Here is a 27,033-nt window from a genome sequence, read left to right as displayed (position 1 = left end):
GGAAGTTACACCAAATCACTCCCTATAAATCCCAGCACGCCCTTTCCCTTGTGTTGGAGCCTCTACATGCTTCCCATGGCATTTGGCCCAGCTCCCTGTTGTTCCTGACCTCTGTCCTTGTTCCTTGTTCCTGTCCGCTGACCCGGTCCCTAGTCTCTGTCCGCTGCCTTACTATTGTTCCTGAGTACTGTCTGCCACCTGCGATCACGCCTACAGACCTCTGCCTGCATCTCCTGCCTACTGCTCCTGCCACGCCTCGCCTGCCGTCACTAGCAACCAAGCCAGGGGTAGCGACCTGGGGGTCGCCTGCCGCAGCAAGTCCATCCCGCCTTGCGGCGGGCTCTGGTGAAAACCAGCGGCCCCTTAGACTCCGCTCCCTGGTGAGGTTAGTGCCATTGCTAGTGACGGTTCAGTGGATCCACGACTCCAGGCGTTACAGTCTGTCCATAAGATGGCTGACATGGAGAAGCATGTGACCATGCCCCGTCCCCCTGTGTCCACCACTGAGCCTGTATGTGTCTATGGAGGACACAGGGAGCGGGGCATGGTCACCTGCTCCTCCATGTCGGCCATTTTATGGACAGAAACAAAACAGAGCAGAGCAGCACAGCCTGGAGGAGGGGAGTCTGATATTAGCTCTATGAGGTACACAGGGAGCTGCTGTCAGTATATACAGTGAGTACACTTACTAATACTTTGTACTGACCTATTTTACTATAAGGTGGACAACCTCTGGTGTGGGGCACAGCAGGACAGGACTGCTCCAGCCAGCAGTGATATGCAGACATAAAATTGGACCCTCTGCCTCCCTCTTCTCTCAGACTCCTTTGCTTTTTGACATCTGCTGGTGAAAGGAAAATATATTGGATGATTTCAGGATTGTTCATGTGGCTCGATAATATGATCAGTGTTGGCTTCACATCGCCTGTTATACTGATACATACAAATCTTAACCCCAGTGAATTACACTCACAACACAAAACAATTTTTCTCCCAGATAAAAATGTTGGATTGCTACAAAGCTCAGTAGATATGTAAATGTTTACAGGTGTGATCCGACTGTACAATGGATGTTGGCACAAGAGGGCGCTATGGGAAAACTGCTCTCAGAGGCTACTTTAGGGTAGTGTCTCTCTTGGTGAAAGATATTGTGAGCAATATGAGACCACTCACACACGGTGAACAGGTTTTTAGTGGTACAGACAGATGATCAGTAAAGAGGATTGTTTGATCATCAAGATTAATTTTTTTAATCATATATGACATTGTAGAGACTGGCAGAATATAATTGTAGGCGTTAGCTACTAATGTTTATGGCAGTGTTTAATAGCATCTGTCCAGACTATAATTACTGCCCATGAGGACAGCTATAGTTGTCCTGAAACGTCTGGCCAGGGTTACAGCTTCATGGGATCAGCCCACTGGATACAGATGACATATAGAACTGGAATACACTTGACTGGTCTCTAGCGGCTGAATGTAAAAAATTGTGAAATAACTTTTTGACGAATCTTTGGCAAAACATTGAGCGATCCTTATTTATGATAATTTCAGCTGTAAAAGGAAAACCAGCAAGTATCCTGTAACTTTTTCATACTCCCTATGGCCGAACCGCTTCATACAGTGATTTATGATAACTGGTATTCGGCTGAACTGGATCCAGTGATGAAATATTGAGCACGTTAACAAGATTTCTCTTACAGAGAGATGTCTAAGAAAGAAGAATAGAATGGTCCAGCTCTCTACTGCTGTCTTATAGGTAAACACTAAAGGCCCAAAGCGATTATCTGTATTTTGCAGATTATCGGCCATTGCGGCCGTTAATCTCTTTGTGTAATAAAAGACATGCACGATGCTGGCTGATCGTTGTCTCCCAATGTCTTTGAACATGATGATCTGCTGCCGTCGCTCCATGTAATAGATCGTCCTTGGAGCCCCTCTCGTAGCTGCCCGTGCCTCCCCCCCCCAGCACTTATCGAGGGAACGAAGACCAAGTGAGCTGACAGGTTGACCCTCGCTTGCTCTGCTGATCGGCCTGTGTTAGAGGGGTTTAAGGCCTTATTCACATGTTCTGTAGACTGTCCGTAGCTATGGACAGCCTATGGAAGTGAATCGGTAAGTAGTCTGCAATGCACGGACCTCTTCAGTGATCCGTGCTACAATTACAGGTCTGTAGTAGGACCTAAATCATAGAGGGTCCACAGCTTTATGGAGTAAACATATAGGGGCAGATTTATCAAACATGGTGTAAAGTGTAACTGGCTCAGTTGCCCCTAGCAACCAATCAGATCCCACCTTTTATTCCTCACAGAATCTTTGGAAAATGAAAGGTGGAATCATATGGACAGACAAGAATAAAGGAGTATCTTAATTACGGGGGTCTCTTAAAGGAGAAAGGAGTATCTTAATTACGGGGTCTCTTGTCTCTCTTATTTATTTGCTAATGTTATTTTTGTATCAGTTTCTAGTGTTCTGTGCAGTTTGAAAAATGCTAATTGCTAAACTGTCAACAAGCAGGATAACTGCTGTTGACTGATCTAGTAGTGTCTAAATCCATTATTATTGTTAGAGCGTGTTTTCAGGCTTATTATGGTCTGTGTATGTATATCCACGGGTTAAGAAAACCACAAAAAAATCCTTTAATTGCACATAGCATCCCATCCTATAATAAAAGTTTAAATCAATCCCCTTTTCCCATTTTTAAATTTAAAAAATATATAAACAAAAAAAATAAATAAACATATTTGGTATCAAGACGTGCGGAATCACCCGGTTAAATTATCGGATTCTTGATCTCGCAAGGTAAATGGTGGAAGCGTAAAAACCCGGCGAAGAGCGAAATTGCAGATGTTTGGTCACATCACATCAAGAAAAAATATATAAAAGTGATCAAAAAGTTGCATATACACAATTGAGGTACCAATAGAAATTACAGATCATGGCGCAAAAAATGACGCCTCAAATAGCCCCATAGAGCAAAAAATAAAAGCATTATAAGGAGCAGAATAGAGCAATTTTAAACATATTATATTTAATTTTTAAGTTTTCATTCTTTAAAAGCAGTAGAATAAAATAAAGGTTAGATAAATTGTCCATCGCTGTAATTGTACTTACTTGAGTAACACAGATAACATGTCAGGTTTACCCTTTTTTCTATTTCACGGCACAGATATAACGAAAGTGCAAAAACGGAAATTTGTTTGGTCACTAAGAGGTTGAAGGGATACTCTGGCGAAAATCTTTTTCTTTCAAATCAACTGGTTTCAGAAAGTTATACAGATTTGTAATTTGCTTCTACCTAAAAATCCCAAGTCTTCCAGTACTCATCAGCTGCTGTATGTCCTGCAGAAAGTGGTGTAGTCTTTTCAGTCTGACACAGTGCTCTCTGCTGCCATGCCTGTACGAGACAGGAATTGCCCAGAGAAGGAGAGGTTTTCTATGGGGATTTACTACTGCTATGGGGACAGAGGTGGCAGCAGAGGGCACTGTGTCAGAAAGGAAAGAAAACATCACTTGCTGCAGGACATATAGCAGCTGATAAGTACAGAAAGGCTTGGAATTTTAAATAGAAGTAAATTACAGATCTATTTAACTTTCTGAAACCAGTTGATTTGACAGAAAAAGATTTTCACCGGAGTACCCCTTTAAGAACTCCACAAATACATAAATTATTGTACAGTGAAAGTGTGTAAATGAAATCAAAAGCAAAGATATGTGCTATAATGGCAAAATTGGCACACCAAATAATAGAAATATGAAAGTACTTTATTGATCAGGTACACAATACAAAAATTACAAAGTCCCACTTAAAACCATTTAAAAATCCCAAACTCCAGGGAAAGCATATGGTCTAATGCGATCCAAGACAAGCAGCCCCATAACTGGTATGTACTACCCCTATCATGTAAAACAATACATACACATGAATATATATATCCATGCGCCCAACAGGTCACCAAATCAATATACACATATATAAGGAACCAAACATATGGTGAATATAAATAAATGATAAGACAGTAAGATAAGAACAAAAAGGAAAAAGAAAAAAACTGTGAGAGAAGATGACCAAAGTTGATTTGGTGACCTGTTGGGCACATGGATATATATATCCATGTGTATGTATTGTTTTACATGATAGGGGTAGTACATACCAGTTATGGGGCTGCTTGTCTTGGATCGCATTAGACCATATGCTTTCCCTGGAGTTTGGGATTTTTAAATGGTTTTAAGTGGGACTTTGTAATTTTTGTATTGTGTACCTGATCAATAAAGTACTTTCATATTTCTATTATTTGATGTGTCGATTTTGCCATTATAGCACATATCTTTGCTTTTGATTTCATTTAGGTTCTCTCTGTGTGCTGGCATAGTGCACCCATTCTACATACTGTGAGCTGTGCATGCCCTATTTTTCTAAGTTTGACAGTGAAAGAGTGCACATTATGATGTAGGACTCCGTGTAACCTTAGCTGACAGAGCTTATAATATAGTCTAATCCTTGTAGAAAATTCCTTAGATTCTCCAACGTTATTTTCTCTCTCCCCTTTTACTTTATCGTCTTCATCTTCTTTCTTTTATTGTAATGCCAAAAAGCAGAGCTGATGGTTGAGCGTTTGCTGTGTGACTGACGTTCACAAGGTGCTGTCACTTGTTCCATCCTCACTCGGGAGACGTCTTCTTTTGAGCTGTGCCAATGGCACCGCAGTCATTGACTGTCCAGCTCCCATCTTTATTTTGTTGTCATCATCCTGGAATTATTCTCATTCTTTTATACTTTCTGTTTCTGGCTTCTCTTTTTGCTGTCTATTTTTGACTTAAATACATTTCCAGCACCAGACTGCGGGGAGTTTCACCATATTTCTTTCCCCAATTATGAACACTGTTATACCCCAATCTTTCCTTCTATGGATGGGGGTCTTTTATTTTCCATTAGATAGTAAAACTGTCCATGTTATACCCAAAATGATAACTTGACACTGGCGTAGGGATGGTCCGAAACTGCCGAGGTTGGGGTTCGTATGAACCCGAACGCTCGGCACCAGATTCCCGCTGTCTGCCCGCTCCGTGGAGCGGGTGGATACAGTGGGAGGACCGCCTGGAAAACTGGGATACAGCCGGGATGGCTGTACCCTTTAAGTGCTTGATACTTGAGTATTTTTAATGCTTGAGTGCTCGACTCGTGTAACGAACCCCATTAAAATCAATGGGAAACGTGAGCATTCAACCAGGTGCACCCTGCTCAAAAGATCGCAGGGTGTCTGGTTCCCATATTGCATTTTTTATTCAAATTTTTGTATATTTCATCCCTTAAAGAAATATACAGGGATAAAAAAAATAAAATTAGTATTTAAACAGTTTTTGAGCTTTCGTCATAATGAACTCTGGGTGAGATCCAAACTGTTTATATATCCACGCTACTGTACTGAGACACTGTATCAGTACAGTAGTGTGAATATTTAGAAAACATCCTGAGAACCAAGTAGTGCACAGTTGGGTATCGAGCTTGATTGAGCATCCCAATGCTCGACTGAGCACGTTGTTTGACGGAGCATGCTCGCTTAACAATACTATGCAGCAATGTATAAAGACTGTGCAGCTACTTAGTACAGAGTCCTCAGACCTCATTCATATGGATGTATGCTCCCCTATAGTCTTATGAAATTGAGATCTTGAATTAAAAGTATCATCAGAAAATGACAATTAAAATTTTTAAAGGAGGATTTACATGCTCGAGGTCCAACTGAGCATGAAGACCGAGATGCATAGCCGCCTGTACATCCCGGTTTTCATGCACAGTTGGATCTCCAGTGTGCAAATCCTCCTTAATCTCCTATACCGGTTAATCGCAGAAGACCATGCTACTGGTGGTGCCGTTCCCAGAGCACTACCACCCAAGATGAGCTCTATGAGTTAAAACTCTACATATTTTATACCAATGCTTGCAGCATTAGGCTATGTGTACCTATTGGTGTCCCTTTCTTTTATAATGCTAATTAATAAAACAGTCAGGAAGCCAGGGGGTGCGGGAAAATAATAAACAAAGTAAACCTACCTATCCTCCTGCCCTGTAGTGCCACTTCCAGGTCCCATTGACAGCCACTGGTGTCCTGCAGCTCTTCCAGCTGCAACATCACGTATACGGCTCGTCCAGCTGCAACATCACGTACCCGGCTCTTCCAGCTGCAACATCACGAACCCGGCTCTTTCAGCTGCAACATCATGTACCTGGCTCTTTAGGCTGCGACATCAAGTACTCGGCTCTTCCAGCTGCAACATCACGTACCCGGCTCTTCCAGCTGCAACATTGCTTAGCCGGCTCTTCCAGCTGCAACATCGCGTAGCCAGCTCTTCCAGCTGCAACATCACGTACCCGGCTCTTCCAGCTGCAACATTGCGTAGCCGGCTTTTCCAGCTGCAACATCGTGTAGCCGGCTCTTGCAGCTGCAACATCAGGTACCCAGCTCTTCCAGCTCCAACAGCACATACCCTGCTCATCCAGCTGCAACATCACATACCCGGCTCTTTCAGCTGTAACATCACGTACCCAGCTCTTCCAGCTGCAACATCACATACCCTGCAGAGTGACTGCCCACTCAGCGAATTAGTGACTGGGATGGGACACTGCCCCAGTCACTGACTGGCTGAGCGGGCAAATTCTCAGCCGGGTCTTGACATTACAACTGGAAGAGACGGGTATGTCATGGGTAAAATTACATCTGGGGGCCGTCAGCGGGATTTGTGAGCAGGGAAGAATGGAGGCACAGGGTACGGGTGAGTTTACGTTGTTTATTATTTTCTCCCAACCCCCCACCTTCCTCCATTTTTTAAATTTGGTAGGACTTCTCCTTTAACATAATGCATCAGTATAGACCTAGTTTTCTTTGTGACACAACCCATTTTACTATTCTAAATACTTAACAGTTTTTGCAGTATATCACCAGCAGGGGGCCCTTGTAGGTATTGTCCAAAGTGGGCAACCCTTTAAAGGACTGGAAAAGCCAGTTTTTCTGTTTGACCATACTGTTATATTAGACCATGTACTGTGCTTGTGTCAACATTTGGCTAAGTGCCCATTGCAAATGATCCGTCACCTGAAACATCACAGTGGTACACACTATGGCTAGGAATATGACGCATTTGTGAATTTGTTGGTTTTACTACTTGCCCCATCTGAATAATAACAGCAGAGAAAGAATGACGGGAATGCCGCAGCCAAACTTTACACGTGTTTAATATAATGATGAATAGGAACCTTTTGCCTCTTAACTCCTTGGATGAATAATGTCTCTGAAGGAATGAACACTATACATTAAACCTATATTGTGGAATTTGCTGAATCATAAAAGCCAACTTGTAGAGATTTAATAATTCCTGGATTAAAATTTCAATGTTTCATACTGACATACGCTGTAAATTCTCACTATGAAATGATTCAGTAGAAGCCAACTATGTAGGGTGGGAGGATGGACGGGGCTTCAATATTCGCCTTATTGACATTATGGAAATCCACAACTTGTAGGAATTTCCCAGAAATATGCACACGTTATCATCACATTCATGTGTGGTTGCTGAACACATCTGGGCGAGATGTCTGGGGGCCCATAAATAGAGGGAGCCCATAGCTTCCCGCTCACATAAACAGGGCTAACAGCTCTATTCTACTTGTCTATGTGCTGTCTAATATTCCATCCATGATGTGGTAATCTTACTTGTTTATTTTCAGGAGATATAAAAAAAACAATATGACTTATTGGGTTGCAATTATTGCTTCTAAAAGGTTTTAAAAGGAGAACTCCGGTGGAAAAAAACTGTTTTCAAATCAGTTGGTGCCAGAAAGTTATACAGATTTGTAATTTACTTCTGTTTAAAAATATCCAGCCTTTCAGTACTTATCAGCTGCTGTATGTCCTGCAGGGAGTGGTATTCTCTTTCCAGTATGACACAGTGCTCTCTGCTGCCACCTCTGTCCATGTCAGGAACTGTCCAGAGCAGGAGACGTTTTCTGTAGGCATTTGCTGTTGCTCTGAACAGTTTCTGTCATGGACAGAGATGGCAGCAGAGAGCACTGTGTCACACTGGAAAGAATACACTTCATAAGGGGCATACAGCAGCTGATGATAAATAGTGCAAGAGTTATGGTTTTTTAAACAGAAGTAATTTACAAATCTGTATAACCATTTTTTTTAATGAAATGTTAAAGAGACTCTGTCAGTAGGTTTAGGCTGTCCTTTCTCAGGGTAGCATAAAGTAGTTACAGAGAAGCAGAGCATAATCAATGTTCTGTGCAGCTGATTCGGAGTATCCTCTTGAATAACCTGGACAATAAGTAGTCCTCTCCATTATGAGAGTGAGCCCAGTAGTCCTGGATATTCATGAGAAGCAGTAAACTCCGCCCACCAGCTGCTGATTGGCAGTTATCTATCCATGCTGTGTATAGGCTGTCAACTGTCAATCAGCATCTGGAGGGTGGGGGAAGGTGTGGGGCAAGAATCCTATTCTCCTGCATATTAGGAGAGCAGCTGAACAGAATGATGTAAGTAATATGCCGATCTGTTTAGCATTTTTGTCACTAGTTTATGCCGCCCTCATTTAAGAGGGCATAAACCTGGTGACAGATTCCCTTTAAGTTTTGTGTCTATGCTAACTTTATATTATGCATTTACTCAGGTTCCCTTTGCCTCATATTTCATTTGATTTAGATAGTCACTGATTCCTAACATACTGTATGTAATTACTTACATATTTTTAAATCACTTCAATTTCTACAGTCTTGGTAACTAGTCATCTCCCTTCTCTGCAATCTGTTTGTCTGCCTGTTGTCAGGGAAAATCTGTCCCAAGTGAACTAGATCAGGACAAACTACAGTTGGGGATTACCATGTACTATGTGCAGACCTAAAGTCTAGATTGTATACCCATAAAGGGAGCCTGTCCCCCTGCTGAAGATGATCTACTCTGTTCCTCAAAGGTAAATCAAGGCTTCCTTCTCATCTCACTGCTGTTCTCTCTCCATATCTCTCAGGTACCACACATGTGCTGGATGCTGCTCCTTACTGATGTGTGCCCACTTATATACACATAATAGATGACCAAACTAACAGAGATGCAAAGCTATTTATTGGTAAATAGCCTATAGAAAGTGTGATATGCAGTGCCCATATGAATAGTACCACAAAATGCCCCAAAGATGGTGCCTCATAGTGTCATATTGTGCTTATATGAATGGTTTAATTCAGTTTCCAAATACTAGTAATAAATAACGTGTGCCTTATTGTTACCTGATTGATGGGACAGATGAGTGCCCTCGTATATAGTGCCTATGTTTCCACAATGTAAATGTTTGGCTATTTGGCAGCCTTCATTTTGAAGCCAAATAACGTGATTATACAAATGACAGCTGTTATTTGGCCTAAAAAATATGTCCGTTAAACAGCCACAGTAACATGTCATGGAAACATAGCCAAATACTCTTACCCATGTGCCTGATCCAGCCCTCTTCTTAGACATCATTATTGAATGTGTTTGTGTATGTTAGCAGTTCATTCACACTATGCTGGAAATCCCAAAAAATTGAATCCTATCAACATTTTGGGGGAAATTTATCAAACTGGTGTAAAGTAGAACTGGCCCAGTTGCCCCTAGCAACCAATCAGATTCCACTTTTCATTCCTCACAGATTCTTTGGAAAATGAAATCTGATTGGTTGCTAGGGGCAACTGAGCCAGTTTCACTTTACACCATGTTTGATAAATCTCCCCCTTTGTTTAAAATAAATGGAGACACTCATTTAATGGTTTGCTGGCACTAATAATGAGAAGAGTTTGGGAGTGTTTACTGTGACGCATTCTGCCAGGAACTGTTTATGTGGGCACTCGCTGGCGGCCCTCTTTTATGGAGTTGGTTGTTGGCTTCGCTGCTTTATGAGGGCACAGGCCGCCTGGCCTTTCTCATAGATGCGGGAAACTGCCGGTAAAAGGAACCAAAACAGGATACCCAATAGATTTAATGAAAATATTTGTTTGCCAGCGCATTTCGACATCGGAATGATGGACATCAGGCATCAATCCAATGTTGAAACATGTTATTAAGAAACAAATATTTTTTTATTAAATATATCAAAATAAGATCCTTCAGAATATTGACTTTTGAGCCAAGGGTGGCGGTATTTCTGACGTTGCGCAGTTTGTGTACCGTTCATGTGGTGCACCACTGTGATTAAACAACGTAGAAACTACAAAGCACCACATTTCATTGATGTTAGAGCTGAATGTTGACTACAAAGGTGCATGAGAGCGGAACGACAAGATACAGTGGAGTAGCTCACCGCCATGAACCAGGGAGCTACCAGACATGTCTAAGAGAACAATTCAGTGTATGGGGCTCTGAAGTAAACTAATGGTTAATGCCCGTCTGCTAACAAAGTTGCAATTTTGATACAAGATTTAGAATTGGCCCCTCTCTGATTGAAATGGATGGACGTTGGCAAAAATCATCTTAGAACAACCTGCGATCATTGCTGGTAGTACACAAGCTGGTGGTGGGATACTTTATGGTCTCGGGAATGTTCTTGTGGCATTCTCTGGGACACTTGCAAAGAGCAGACAAACACGAAGAGGTGGATCCCCCAGATCACCGAGGAGGGCTGACTACAGGTGATCAAACATTGTGAAATCAAACATTTTCGAACATGCAGCATTTGATTCCCCATGCCTTCCCGGTCCGTGGGGAAGGAGGAGAAAGCCCGGGTACTGCCTGGAATTCCCGGATGCAGCCTATAGGGTGTGATCGAACCTAAGATTTCCCGATGTTCGATCATTTCTAGTGCTGACGTCCCTTCTCCAAGGAGCGGAGTATAAGGAGTTCCCGGTTTTCACCAAGGCACGCTGCAAGGCTACTTGGACTTCGCTGTGGGAGACTCTGAGGTCGCTTCCCACCAAGAAGGACCTCGGTAACCACTGACTGCAGAATTGCAGGAATGCTGGAGTCCCATAATAGATGCTTTTCTTCTGGTAGAAGTGTGGGATGCATGCTATAAAATATTTCAGACAGAACTGGGTTGGAGCTGGAAAGGAATGGAGATCCAGATAACTGAAGATCACTTAGAAGTGGCTGGAAGCCAGGTAGTACAGATGTGGATGCTTGGAATCTATACCAACTACTGAGCAAATTGGATGGAGGTGCCCACCATATAAACCCTTTAAGAGAACTTGTCAGAAATGTCCAGAGCCCATGGGCTGGGCTATAAATACAGGACAGCAGGAGCATGTCTGCCACTAGAGGGAGCCCAAACCAGCAGGAGATCAACTGAATGCAAAAATGGTGTCGCAGGAGAAGCAAGCTGGGAGAAAAGGGAGACGATCACAATGCAGTGTGAACCTGAGCAGAAAGGGAGTAACGGACACGGCCGCATGCCATTACACCACTCATCCATGTGAAGGCGCTCTTAACTAATTTTGGTATGAATCCATGCCTGCAGTTCATGTACACCCATACATGCTCATTGTCTTCCCTGGGGCTGATCGGATCTCTCAGCAAGACAAAGCAAGAATTGTCTAATATTGGTTGGAAGAGCATGGACTAAACTACCAAGTACGGCCCTATCCACTAATCCCCAGACCCTATTGAGCATCTCAATGGTTAAGTTGGCTCTATGGATCCTCTAGAGCAGGGATGGGGAACCTTCGGCCCTCCAGCTGTTGCAAAACTACAATTCCCATCATGCCTGGACAGCCAAAGCTTCGCTTTGGCTGTCCAGGCATGATGGGAATTGTAGTTTTGCAACAGCTGGAGGGCTGAAGGTTCCCCATCCCTGCTCTAGAGTCACCATAATGTGACTCCACCGTTTATCTAGAGATGGTACCATATCTTATTCCCAATATAGTAATATAATGAGCTGAAGAGTTACTTGAGAGTATTAATCATACAGCAATAGTTTGGCTTTAATCTTAGATTAGACGGGGGAGATTTATATGCTTCTAATTATCGTTGTGTGGGAGCGGCGTCAGGAGAGCCGGCTGTGTGGTTCCCTCCATTCCTCTCTATCATTGCACTTATTACACTCCGCTTTAATCATCATTTATAATACAACACCGAAGGAAGTTTACAAAATTGAGTGTAACAAATGAGTGAACTGTGTAAAAGGTGAAAAAGAGCAAAGGAATGGTAAGTTTCCGTGTCAGTAAAATGTAAAGCCAGGTGTCAGCAGACAGCATTGTAAACCATGGAGCTGGCTCTGTTTCATTCACTCATAACTTATTATTACAGGTTCTGTACTTTACAGTCCGCCATATGTGCAAAGGAAGATTGTCCAGATTTAGGCAGTACACGGCTGGCGGAGTAGCCATTAATGTAAGAATTAATTATAAAAGCTTTCACACTCCTTGCTAGGATAACTTGCATCTGGCACAAAGATTCTGTTTCCTTTCTTAGCTCTGTATCTGAATACCCTGCCCAATATAGAGAGGTAAGTCAGGGTCCCTATGGTACTCAGCACATGCCTCCCCCCCAACATTTACTATGTCATGTTATCATACATGTCAAAGAAATTATTTGAGATTAGATGTATAGCTAGTGGTGTCTAAGGGATAGACTGATCTTCACAATATAACCCCTTTACAAGGAGCTGAACTTTACTGTAGGGAACCACCAGCTTCCTACCCTAATGTGGTTTCCAATAGCAAAGGCAAATGTATGGTACCGATGGAGCAGGCAGAGCGAGCTGAAGTCAGAGCGAGGGGAATTTGGTCAAAATGGGTAACAATCAGTAGATCAGAGCAGGTAGCAAACAAAGTATGGTCAGGGGCGAGTGGGGTCCGAACTAGAAAACTCAATCAAAAGTTATCATTGCACATTATGGGGTCTATAAAACCTTACTGCTTAGGCAAGGAGGGGGATCCAGATGGTGCCAGAGTATTGGTAAGGGAAGGCGATCAGCAGGGCGCACTGGCCCTTTAAGTGTACAAGAGCCAGCAATTCATAACCTTAGAGTCCTATTACAGGGAGCGATTTTTAACGATTAACGACTACCGATAAACGATCACAAACAAGACTGTTTATCGTTAACCTGAAATCGTTCACCATATTACACAGTATGATGGTCGTTAGTTACGATCGTTATTGCGTTCGTTACTGTGATCGTTTTACTCCATCTGATCCCAGAAAAACAATGGACAATGTGCCATTACACTGAACGATTAGTAAAAAAATGCTAAACTACAGCGAATGAATGTGGAATTACAGCGAACGATTAACAATGATTTTAGGTTCAGATCTAAATCAACGATCAATGACACACAAAATTTTTTTGATCGTTGCCTGCAATTACACAGAACCATTATTATTTAAATTCAAACGATATAAAGATTTTGTGCTCAGTATGATGGTGGCAGGAATAGGCAGCAGCACGGTGAAATCCGGCAGCCATGGTAGCTGGAGCGCCAGAGCGTGACTCATGTTATTGTTATTATTTGATACATTCTGTCTTTCCTCTGCGCTCTCATCCTCTGGTGCACATAAATGACACAGGTAATTTATTTCCCTATTTTATGGCAGAGCGAAGCTCCAGTATAAATGTCTGCTGTAGATCAGTCATAAAACAGTTTACTTACAGGAAAATATACATTGAGCCTTCTGGATTGTTGCAAAGAATCTATACTCTATATTGTCCGCATCAAATGGTGTCCCTGAGAGTACACTGATATTCTTATTTATCTTCTCTGATGTCCTCTGTTTGCTTCTTGCGTAACGGTTTTCTTTCGCCAAGTTTATAGATTGTCAGAAGCAATGTCATGTTCCCTTATTATAATGAATGCATGCAGGATATAGGGGGCAGCATGTAAATATTTGTTATTGGAACATACACAGAACTTGGCAAACAATTCTTTTGTTACAGGACCATGGTTAGACTACTAAAAACGATGACATGATATGAAAAAAAAATTAAGTGAATGTGATAGTAAAAATCTATGACAATGTTCTGCAGCTGCTGTCCTCAGCATACCCCAGATACTAAAGCTGAAAGGCATATAAAGAACAACTCGAGTAAATCGATTTGGCCGGAATTTTACAATACATTCATATTTTGGTTTCGGGTGCATTGCAAAATTTAGGCAATTTATATGGATAGGATGAAGGATCGGGCTTCCCCATACCTGTGCAGTGTCCCGTAGAGATACCGCTTATTACAGCTAGGGCTAGGTTTTCTGCTACCCCAGGGCATATATCAACCCATCAGTAGCCCCCTCCCCCTGGGCCCTTTTAGCAGCATTATGGGCCCCTGGACAGAGCTGGGAACTAGCCCCCCCCTTCCTGCTGACCAACCCCCCCTTAACCTTGTGACCGCTCCAGCCTTCCCAGCAACATCCAAAGCCACCCTACTCCTTTTCCCAGACTGCCCCTAGCCATGCACACAGAATGATTATGATGATGTAGAAAACATGCAGCTTAATAATAGGTACATACACAATCCAGCTCCACCATTATTTGCCCTGTTCCCACACTACCTTCCAACCTTGGTGAGGACAAAAAAGTTAGAAAATTTCCAATTTCACCAGCATGTAACCAATTCTTTAATCTTCATTGGTTTATCAAGACATAAACGTTGAACAGGAGAAGACCACGCATCTTCCCCACCTTCAGGCGAACTGGGGTTACGGTTAACGCATGCCAGGCAGAGGCAAAAATCTGTGCCAAGGGTGCATCCTGGGCATAAAAGTGAGGAAACAACAGATGGGCAGAAAAAATGAGGGAATGTTATAAGCGTGTCTAAAGAGATGAGTTTTTAGAGCAGGCTTGTTGGGTATGAGTCTGAGGTCTTTGGGTAGAGCATTCTAGAGAACTGGTGCAGCACAAGAGAAATCTTGGAAGCGGAAGTAAAAGGTTCTGATTAGAGATGAGCAAAGTGAATCTGGTGAATCAAAATTCGCTGTGAATCAGGACGACAATTCGCTTTGTTCTGTGAAGCAAACACCGGCCAGTTTTTGGGAGGAAAATTTGCAAAAACAAACAAAACAATCAGCTGCAGGCCCCTCTGTGATATCAGCACCTCACCCTCTATATAAGGGGGTTCGGTAACTGTGGTGGCCAGTCGGCTGTGTGTGGAGAAGAGAGTAGGATGGCAGCAGGCAGTTAGAGCAGAGCAGGGAGAGACTAACAGAGCGACATAGGGACAGAGAGGAAAGGATAGGAGGGCTGATTGTGGGGGTTGTTTGTTGTAGCGGCCAACCAAGTGTCCAGTTTACCAAGTAACTGGGTACTTATAGGAATTCACTGGGACTGGTGAAGACACAGTCTATACTACTCACTGGGCACTGTAAACTCCTTGTCTCGGCCGCGGCGGCGTCCCGTGTTCCGGGCCGCCGCCGCGACCGCCTCCTGCCCCATGCAGCAGCCGGTGTCCATAGTCAGGGACCCGGCGCTGCTGTTACTTCGGCCCCGGGGGGCGCCTCACCTCTCCACGTTCCTGTCTGTCGCTGTGCCGGCCGGCGCGCGCGTCCCCGCCTCCTAGGGCGCGCGCGCGCCGGCTGTCTCAGATTTAAAGGGCCAGTCCGCCCTTAATTGGTTAGTTGCACCAATCACTCCCCTATAAATCCCAGCATGCCCTGTCCCTTGGGTTGGAGCCTCTACATGCTTTCCATAGCGTTTGGCCCAGCTCCCTGTTGTTCCTGATTCCTGTCCGCTACCTGGTCCCTAGTCCTTGTTCCTGATCCCTGTCCGCTACCTGGTCCCCACTCCTTGTTCCTGGTTCCTGCTTCCCCGTTATACTTCAGTTCCTGTGTTCTGCCTGTCACGTGCGGTCTCACCTACAGACCATTGCCAGTATCATCTCCTGCCTACGGCTCCTGCTACGCCTCGCCTGCCGTCACCAGCACCGAGCCAGGGGTAGCGACCTGGGGGTCGCCTGCCGCAGCAAGTCCATCCCGCCTTGCGGCGGGCTCTGGTGAAAACCAGCGGCCCCTTAGACTCCGCCCCCTGGTGAGGTTAGTGCCATCGCTGGTGACGGTCCAGTGGATCCACTACTCCAGGCGTTACACTCCTATTGAGTTATATCAATTTACTGCGATCAGTGAATGGAGCGTGCGCCTTACATAATCAGAGCGCGCACTCTACTCATTCTGTGTTATACAAGTTGGGTTTCATTAGATTGGATGATTGACTGGCTGATTTTTTTTTATTGTGATTTTCCAATATTTTTACACTTTATCAAGAACATGCATAAACAAATTCGCCCTTTTTTTAATAGTCCCAATATTGTAGCTACTATAGTTTTGGCTGTTTTTCCTTAAAATTTGTTAAGATTTGATTCGCGGAAATTAACAAATTTGATCCAAAATTTGTTAAGCTGGCGAAACGAATTTCCGTCTGCTTCACTCATATCTAGTTCTGATTATGGAAGATGTTAGTATAAGATGATTCGCAGAACGTAGAGCACAGGTAGGATGGTAGGTTGAGATGAGGGAAGAGATGTATGGAGGTAAAGAATTGTTCACAACTTTATGGGTGAGGGTGAGAAGTTTGAACTGAATTCTGGATTTAATAGGCAACCAGTGGTAAGCACTTCATGTAGAAAAGGACATAACAGTTCTGCACATCCGAATGGGACTGACTTTTGTGTCTGGATATGGTATGTGTTTACTTGTAACAAATGGAAGTGCACTTAAAAAAGTGGAAAAAAAAGTTCATGGTCTTTGATCAATAAAAGCTTTTGTTTGTGTAATTATTTGGAGCTTATTATCAGCCGCTTTCATCTTAAGAAACTATATCCCTTGTTTACTGTAGTAAATAGAGTTCCACTTTACCGCCCGCAAATTATCAGCCTGGTTACCGTGTGCTGATTCAGTGTGTGGAGCGAGGATGGTATCGACAGATCTATTTATAGTCCAGATCTGCTCTGTTCTTTATGTTTCGGTGGCTGAGAAGACGCTGATTAGGTAAATCTTCACACAGGAAATCCCTAAAAAATCAAAGTAAATGTTATACCCACATGTTCAAATAGAATCAATTCACCCAGTTGCCCAGGGCCAAGCGAGTTCAGACTAAAATGCATTGAAATACTTGCGGTGTTAGATAAATGCAAACATATGAAACATGAGTTAAAATCTTTATTAGACTCAATTAAAAAGAAAAAAAAAAAACTTCTGTCAGGTCCTCTCCTCTTCAAAAGCGCCAACAATGAAATCATTATAACGTATGCCGTGTTCACATCTGTACCGGGGGCTTCAGTCATAGATGACGTCATTTTTGACAGGAAAAATTGGGCCTGTCGGGTGTTGCTGGTGTCTGTCATGCGACAGGTCTGGCATTGTGTTGTGGTTTCCTTTTTAGAACAGAAACCCCGACGCAGATGTGAACAGAACCTAACATAGGACTTCTGATTCCAGCTATGGGTATTGGCAGCCAAGCACACATCATATACTGGAGCCATCACATCTGTATGGCATTCATATCCAGCAGGAGGTCTCTGCTAAAAAGCTCCTTGGGGTTAGAATAGGAACAGTGTAACAAGAAGGGTTTCCCAGGTGGAGACAGGGTAGTATCACTTTGGACCATTGGTCAGTAAAGCCTGTTTCAGAGGATACTGCTAGAAATGAGCATGTTGGAGTCAGACCGTTCGGCATTTGAATACCGGTGGCTGAACAAGTTTGGAAAACATGAATACAGCATATGGTTTATGGTTGTATCCATGTTTTCACAGACTTCCTAGGGCTGCATCCAACTTCTTAGGCCACTGGTATTTAAATGCTTAATAGGCAGACTTGAATATGCTTGAGTTGCTCTCATCTCTAGATACCGCAACCAGACTGTTTTGTGTTTAAGAACCTTTGCTGTACTTAGAAGGACAGTTAGGGTATGTGCACATTACAGAATACCGGTAGATCACCCACCGTGGATTCCGCAGCTCGCCCCTGCTCATGGACACTGGGGGACGCGCACATCTCCGCTGGTCCCATAGGCTTCATTCTATAGTTTACCAGATTTCGCCATCCGCCCGAAGAATGAGTGGGTTCATTCTTCGAGCGGACAGCGGAATCTGGCAAACCATAGAATGAAGCCTATGGGACCAGCGGAGATGCCAGAATCTGGCAAACCATAGTCAGAGCCCGCAACCGGGGGTGACCTGCGAAATCTGCGGTGGGTGATCCCCTTGGACTCTGTAGTGTGCACATACCCTGACACAGGAAGCAGCTTAGTTTTTCTTCCTCAACTGGGAGGAGCAATTTTGAACATAACAGGCCCTACTCTCAGGACACCAGAAAAATTACTGGTACTTGGAGTGATTCTCCCCTTAAAGCAGGGTGGAAGTAATGGACAACATGACCACAAAGCTTCCCCCAGACACATCTCCAGCTGACACATATCTTCACCACATCTGTAGCACAAAACACTGCTGCCGCTTGGCCTCCAACAGTCTTCAGTACTAGCCTTGTGTTTAGCCCTTTTAGCTGTGTCTCCACCACAACAACAGCCGCCTATTCTGTAGACAATAGGAAATTTAATAAAGAAGTCATACTTACCCCTGCCAGGCTCCTGCAGCTCCCGATCCGGTGACATCCCGTCTCGGCTCAGAAATGTGCAGTGAGCCAGTGACTGGGGCAGGACACTGCTGCAGTCACTGACTGGCTGGGTGGATAATTCCTGCCGGGATGTGACAATGCAGGACGCTGGGAAACACTGAGGACGAGAGGCCGTCAGAGAGCTGGTGACACTGTGCTTTAAAGGCATAGGAAAGGGTAAATATAGCTTTTTTATTAAGTTCCTCATGCCAACCTTAGATTTTTAGATTTGGCCAGAGTTTTCCTTTGAAGTAAAGAAGGATCTGGAGCACCTTAACATTATTTAGGCCTCAGTGTCTGGGACTGCATGGGCTACAGTAACTCCTATAAAGAGAGGATTCTCCAGAACACCATTTCTAGTTCAACTTTACTCGAACAAGAGAAGTTGATATAGAAACAGAGATAGGAGACTTTGGGGTAAATATGTACAGCAACTCCATAGCACATGTAGAACCTTCAAGGGCTTCAGGCTGTGCCTTAATACTTTGTGGGTGCCACATCAGAGAAGTACCAAAGGACCTGCACTTCACAGTAGGAGTTGCATCAGTGAGTACAATGTTTTCTGGAAGTCATCAGTGTGCACCTTGAGTGAAGAAGCAAAGTTACAGGAAATTCCATACTCTACCTCGCTTTTTTGCCAAGGGATGACCATCACTTCATGTATTATTTCTCAAGTTTTTGCCAAGTTTTCTGAGCAAACTGTATTGCCTTCCACTCATCTTGTGTCCGGCTGATTAATTGCACACATAACATCAAGTGTGATAAGTCCGTGGTATTAATAAGGCCCATGTATATACAGTCTGCCTTAAAGGGAACCTCTCATTACTTTAACGCAGCCAGAACCACAAATAATCTTGATGGTCCCTGGTGGCTTCTCCCTGCCTCACCTATAGATCTTTCTTGATACACAAACAAGGAAAGATTTATAAAGTTGGTGTGGAGGGGGGCTGTCTGGTTGAGGCAGCATGAAATGTATGACAGGTTCCCTTTAAATTACTCTTTGACTGCCTACAGCCACAATTGGAAGAAGAAGGAGCTTTACTGCATGATATTCTATATTATATTAGTTGTAATGAAAAATGGTATGCAGTAACTTCCTAATCTTCATGTAGGGGCTGTTCACTCCTGCGCCTTGGAAAGTGGCGTGAAGAATACAAAATGTTACAAAGTTTCATGCAATATGCAAATTAACTCTCCAGAAGAAAAAAACCTGTCTGTCTAGTGCCTTCTTTTTCCTATAATTTAATGTCTGACCTATTAAGGAGCACTAGAAAGAAGCCTTTTTACCCAGAAGACATCTAATTTGCATATTTTTTTCCCAGTGGGCTTTGCCTGGCTATTTATGATAGCTGGCGGTCTCCTCAAGGAGAATCAGTACCCTTTGAAATCTATATTTTAAAACATCAGTTACTTACCTACAGTCATTCTAATTCCATGTTTAATACAAGTTGTTCATATATCGTCTATCACAGGGTAAAACTATTAAAATTCATCACATTCAAAATACAATGTAGTGTTAGGGTGACCTGTCCTCGTAAGAACAGGGGATGTTGTTTTTATTCAGGAATTTGAAGTTTTCAGCATGTAACAGAAAAATTGTGCTCTGAGGCATTTACTGGCATCAGCAAATAAATCATGTTTTCTGTCGTGAACGTTTATCAAGAATTTCCGGAGAAATTTGCAGACTCGACTAAAAATTTCCAGCTTACAATAAAAATATGTGACAATGGAACAAGTTATGATGTTACCGGGAGTAGCAATGATGCTGGATGGGATTAAAGGGGAGCTACGACTTCAGACACAAACACAAGATGGTCAAGGTGATGGTAGTGTGGGTAACCCAGTTGGACAGTATATACTTTAATAATTGACTATTAAATTCAGTGTATGCTAATGGTCCTTGAAACCCAGTGCCCTATTTGATTCAGCTCTAAGGGTACTATTACATGAAGCGATTATCGGACGTACTTTGACCATTGAGGCCAAGAATTGGCTGCTTACAGTGCATAGTGATGTCTGTGGGGCAATTCCTCCAGGGATCTTGGAGTACACCAAAAAGTCTCATTAGCATACGAGATAAACTCATGGAAACCTAACCTCATCCTCAGCTCCTGGTGCGCTATAGATACTTCTAACTGGCCGATAATTTCCCTTTAATCGTAGAAATTTACTTCAGGATCAAAAATATTTGTCTCCTTAAGGGCTTAGGTTAGAGAATAATCTTAAAGAAATACAAGTACAATATAGTACTAGTAATAAAGTGTACTGTATAAAGATAGGATAGTCAGGCTTTACATTTTGTATTTATTTGTTTTCACTAAAGTTTGGAGCAGACCTGTGGATGACCTGTTCTTTCAACTTATCCCAGCTACAATAACGGGACAGGAGCTCCCTCTTCCTACATTGTTTCACCTATGTTATTCTCTTTTTTCCTTGTGAATATGCCTATTGCTTTTTGATCTCTGTTTCAAGTAGTACTGTCCAAGTCTGGTGGACATCTGTTTTACTCACTAACCTTCTCCCGCCCTTCTTTTATAGTGTTTATGTTTATACTAGTTTTGTTTTCCAAGTATTTCCCCAAATCTTCTGTGTTTACTTACCTTTATGTTCTTTTATTGCATTTGAGTATTTCCCCTAATCTTCTGTGTTTACATACATGTATGTTCCTTTATTGCATCTGTTGCTTTGTTTTATCTTAAAGCGAATGTACCACTAGGTACATCGCTTTGGGATTTTTACATTAACGAATCTGTGTCGGCACGGGGATCCTGGTAGCACAGTACTTTTTTTGAATCACCACCGGTTCCTGTGCATGCCACCTATTCCTGAGCACAAGCATGGAGCACTGGGGGCAGACTTGCCGATCCCCAATGTGACAAAACCCCCTCCTCTCTGTGAAAAAACAATGGAGGTGCGTCACAGAGGGGAGATTGCCACCATGGGGGCCAGCGGGTCTGCCCCAGTCCTCTGGAATAGACTGGCGCTGTGCAAGGGAACCGGGCAAGATGGTGCTGATTAGAGATGAGCAAACCGGTTCAGACGGTATGAGATCCAGTTCAAATTTTTCCAGAAATCCGAGTCCGATCGGATTTAAATTTTTTTCTTTTCTTGCTTTTTAAAATGGCAGCCGCCATTCTAGAAAGCAGGAAGTGTTCCGGGCGGGAAAAGCGCTTTCCCATGATGCCCGGAACACATCCAATCAGCAAGGATCTTGCACTAGCCCACCCCCTGTGTGACGTCGGTATTGCTTTAAGAGGAGCGGTCACATGACCGCATGAGGCAGTCTGCACAGAGAGAGGAAGGAGGTTGTTACTGGCTGCAGTGCACACAGCTCGTGATTATCAAAACGCTGCTGGTGCTGCTGCTGCTGTTGTGTACTACAGACTACTGAGAAGATATTGTAGGAAAGGAAAGGAAAGATTAGGAAAGCGGAGAGGAGAAACATCTAGCGATTGAGAGAGAGAAATATAGAGAGGGCAAAAGATAGATAGATTAGGCATAGGACAGCAAAGGGTGCAATGAACAAAAACGTGCTCTACAGATATACAAGTCCTATACTTCTGATGTGTAGATCACATCCGTATTATCCTGACAGACAAAAATACCTGGTGCAGGTGTAAAGCATAAACGTCTTTAAAAAAGTGCTATACATATAGACAATTTCTATACTTGGACCCTTCTGATAGTGTGTATATCACATCCGTCTTATCCTGACAGACATCCTGCATAGACCCAGTAATGGTGAATTTCCTGCATAGACCCTGTAATGGTGAATATTGAAGTCTAAAAAAAAATTGAGCTATCGAAAAGATAATGATTTTACTGACATGTAGAGCCCTAAATTCAACCAAATACACTACCCCCGTATCATATAGATGCTTTAAACTATGAAATCCGAAGAAATCCGAAATTCGGCCGAACCAAACTTTCCGAAATAATCCGGAAGTCCGGTCGGAACTCTAGTGCTGATCCGTTAATGTAAAAAGCCCAAAGTGATGTACCTGGTGGTATGTTCCCTTTAACATTAAGGCTATAATCTCACACAGTATTTTGGTCATAATTTTTTCAACCAAAACCAGGAGTGGATGGAAAACACAGAAACTTTGGAAATTTTTCCATTATAGTTTATCTCTGCGGTTCCACTCCAGAATTTGGCTACAAATACTGACCAAAACACTGACAAAAACACTGACCAAAATACTATATTGACATAGCCTTAAAGTGTTTGCGATTGGTATGGTATTACCCATAATGTTTAATATTTCATTTCATATCTTTCAATTTCAAGGCAAGATAACAAGTTCCATTGATTTAAAAACTAAATCAGAGCCTATTCTGCAGCGATTTACGTACATTTATTCTTCAAAAATTCCCCCTGCAAACCCTACAGACAGGGGCGTAGCTAGGATTCACGGGGCCCCATAGCAAAAATTTTTAAGGCCCCCCGCCCATATTTTTCGCTTTATAGGACGCGCCTTTTGATAAGACGCACCCCTGATTTTAGGGGGGAAAATAGAAAAAAAATATTTTGCTTATTGTCACAGTTTGGAGATAGCAGCAGTGTAATTGGTGCCAATCCCCCCATATAGTGCCCCACATAGTAGCCAATGCCCCCATAATATAGTGCTCCCCATATAGTAGCCAATGCCCCCACATAGTGCCCCTACATAGTAGCCAATACCCCCACATAGTAGCCAATGCCCCCATATAGTATCCAATACCCCCACATAGTAGCCAATGCCCCCATATAGTGCCCCCCATATAGTAGCCAATGCCCCCATATAGTGCCCCCCATATAGTAGCCAATGCCCCCATATAGTAGCCAATACCCCCACATAGTAGCCAATGCCCCCATATAGTGCCCCCCATATAGTAGCCAATGCCCCCATACAGTAGCCAATGCCGCCATATAGTAGCCAATGCCCCCATACAGTGCCCCCATAGAAGACAGTGCCCCCCATAGTAGCCAATGCCCCCATACAGTGCCCCCATAGAAGACAGTGCCCCCATAGTAGCCAATGCCCCCAGACAGTAGCCAATGCCCCATATAGTGCCCCCATAGTAGCCCCCCTGCGACCAGAAAAACAACAAACAGGCTACTCACCTGTCCGCCGGCCCCAGCAGCTCCTCTCCCGACACTCCGGTCTCCCGTCATCCTCATCTGCCGCTGCAGAACACTTCCGGGACACAGGCAGCGTCTCTGTACCCCGCTGCCTGTGCCGGAGGATGACGGGAGACCGGAGTGTCGGGAGAGGAGCTGCTGGGGCCGGCGGACAGGTGAGTAGGACAGCGATCCCCTCCGCCTGCCCAGCCCGCCCCCTCCATCGCCGCTTAGCCGTTCAGGAGCCCAGGAAAGTGCTGCTCATTGCACTTTCCCGGGCTTCTGATCGGCTCAGCTGAGCGGCCATAGAAGGGGCGGGCGGGGCGGGCGGGCGGGCGGGGGGATGGCTCAGGGCCGCTCACTATGCATATGCATAGTGAGCGGCAATACAGGGGGCGGGGGCATGTTTTAACGCGGGGGCCCGGGCCCCCTGAACCCCCGGGCCCCATAGCGACGGCGTACCCTGCCCCCATGGTAGCTACGCCAGTGCCTACAGATGTTTTTTCACGGTAACAGACAACAAATAAACCTTGTGTAGTCTGATCTTGCAGTTCAGAGCAGTAGCAAATCTCCATAGAAAACCCTCTCCTGCTCTGAACAGTTCCTGTTACAGACAGAGGTGGCAGCAGAGAGCACTGTGTCAGACTGGAAAGAATGCACCACTTCATACAGCAGCTGATAAGTACTGAAATACAAGATTATTTTAACAGCCTTATAATGGAGCATGTATATAGAGATCGCAGGGAGCCAGAGAGAGAGAAGCACACATCTATTTCATTGTTTGACATGTGCAGATCTTGTTTCCAGAAGAGTACAAGGCAGGAGAGGTAACAGGTTAATGCACAAAGGCGAGCGGTCGTGTTATGCTGGATGATGCTCGGGATGTAATGGAATATTTGGATTGAAGCATTGCCTAAAGAGAACATTTGTTCCATTTTTCTACGTTCTTGCGTCTATGGCAAAATAAGACATCTGACTGTTTTCTTATTTCACTGAGGTCAGTGGAAAAGGGCACCTGACAGAGAGAGATACAATCTTGTCCACTTCCAGTATCCAGGAAACAAATTGTTTGCAGAGGCCTTTGCTAGTTTAGCCCTGTAGCGATGAGAGAGCATGCAAAGCAAAACTACAGCAAGCCAAACTTACATGTCTCACCCAAAATATATTTAAAGGTGCGCTACAAGTTAAAGGGGGGGACATTATTTGCCTGCTTTCCTCCCTATCTATAGCCTATGTAAGTTGCCCACCATGTATGCTCTCCCCACTGTACACAGTCTAAGGCTTACAGGGCAGGATGACTCTCTGAGATTGCAAAACTCCTATACTGTATATGAAGCACCTTGGAAATTAACAATGAAAGAACCTGGGTATAGCTGGTATTTTGTATGACCAAGTTGCTCAATTTCACTTAAAGTGTCAGTGTTGTTATAGATTTCAAAATCTAAATCAGCAGTAGATGTAATATAAAGGAAGTTTGCAATATACATTCATTATTTTTGTTGTTATCATGCTGTAACAAAGCTGTACTTACCAGAAATCCAGGTCCAGTCTTCTAAAGGCAGATTTTCTGGATGAAAAAAAAACAGACTAAACCCAGGAATTCCAGCCAGTATAGAGAGTCACGGCTCAATGTGGCGTTATTCTCTCCGCCACAGTTTGGTTTAGCTGTTTTGTTTTTAAACAACATAAACTTAATCTGATGTATCCATTCAACGCCCCATTCATTTCTATGTATTTTTATTCTGCTCCCTTTGCCATAGTTGTGCTCTGTTTGCAAGTATTCCGTTAGTGTTCCATTTTTTTGAACAGGAAAAAAAATCCTGCACGCACCATTTTTTTTCTCCATTCAAAAAAACGGAACATGAATGTAAAGTGCACTTCCGTTTTTTGTTGTTGTTACATTGTAGTAATTGAGGACAGATCTAAACAGAAGGTATTTCCATTCACTTTAATCCATGTTCACTAATATATCTGTTTTATGGAGAAAAATGGATGCAAAAACGGATGTACTGTAATTGTGTGCGTCCATTTGGATCCGTTTTTCCACTGACTTCTATTATAAAATTAAGAGATAGCAACAGATTCTTTTTTTTTTAGCGTCCACAAAAACGTGGTTGACTATGTATTTCTGTATGTTAAAAGTAATAATTTAAAAATGGGTCTGTTAGGCTAGGTTCACACTGCGTTTTCAGCATCCGTTTAACGGATCCGATTTTTTAACGTCCAGAAAAATAGAGTCAGCAACGTTTTTTGGTCTGTTTTGGTCCGCCAAAAAAAACGGATCCGTTTTTTTTATAATGGAAGTCAATGGAAAAACGGATGCACACAAATGAATCCGTTTTTTGCAATCCGTTTTTCATGCGTTTTTTGCAAAAAACGGATGCGTTAAACGGATGCTGAAAACGCAGTGTGAACCTAGCCTTAGACTGGTTTTTGAAGTTTGTTTTATGGGGAAAATGTATGCAAAAACATACAGTATGCAATTGTGTGTATTCCCCTGTATCTGTTTTTTCCATTGTCTTTCATTATAAAAAAAATCTTTTTTTTTTTTTGGGGGTACACAAAAATGTGGTTTACCACGTTTTTCTGTACGTTAAAAGTAAGATTTAAAAATTGATTGGTTAAATGGACTGCAAAAACCCAGTGTGACCCCAGCCTTAGTTGATCTGCACCTTTGCAGACTTCTGCAGTAGACTGCCCAGGTTTGTTTTGGCCCCTTAGGTGTCTGGAGACATGCGATTTCCAGGGCTCTATGGATACTGATGGCCAAGGGTGCAGCGTTGTAAACAAAGATTGGCAGGCGACCAGTGACCTGTCAGCATAGGAGCAGCAGGGAATTGAAATAATAAGTAAACAGTTTATTTTAACACATATACAGTTCATTTGTTTTCTTAAAGTCTAAAGAGGAGCGCCTTATATAGAGTACCGGCAAAGCCCTGTTCATATCTTGTTATTGACATTTATGGTGGACAATGGAAAAGCTCCTGACAAATATGCTATAGGTGATTGAAGTCACTGTATGGCACCCACTGAACACATAAGTCAACTTTCATAGCTTTTCATGACAAAGCCCTTAAATTGCTACCGTTGCTTTACTGATGAAATTGAAATTAGAACAAATCAGATCAATTTCAGATTTTTTGCGATTCAGGTGACCACTATATGATCAATAGAGAATCAATGGGTAAATGCTGGTCCAGGCCTGGTCACAGGCAGGAGTCAGGAGCAGTGAGTATTTTTTGTAACACCCCACAGCGGTGCAGAAACCTTTATAATATCTACAGGAATCTCTGATCCTCAACAGGGAGGTAAGATACGTATGCCTCCTGCTCAGTATACAGATTCCTAGACACCCTAGTATATGGTGCTATGGAAGTGT

Source organism: Dendropsophus ebraccatus, chromosome 3, assembly GCF_027789765.1.
Source record: "Dendropsophus ebraccatus isolate aDenEbr1 chromosome 3, aDenEbr1.pat, whole genome shotgun sequence".
Classification (NCBI taxonomy): Eukaryota; Metazoa; Chordata; class Amphibia; order Anura; family Hylidae; genus Dendropsophus; species Dendropsophus ebraccatus.
This window is presented reverse-complemented; position numbering follows the sequence as displayed.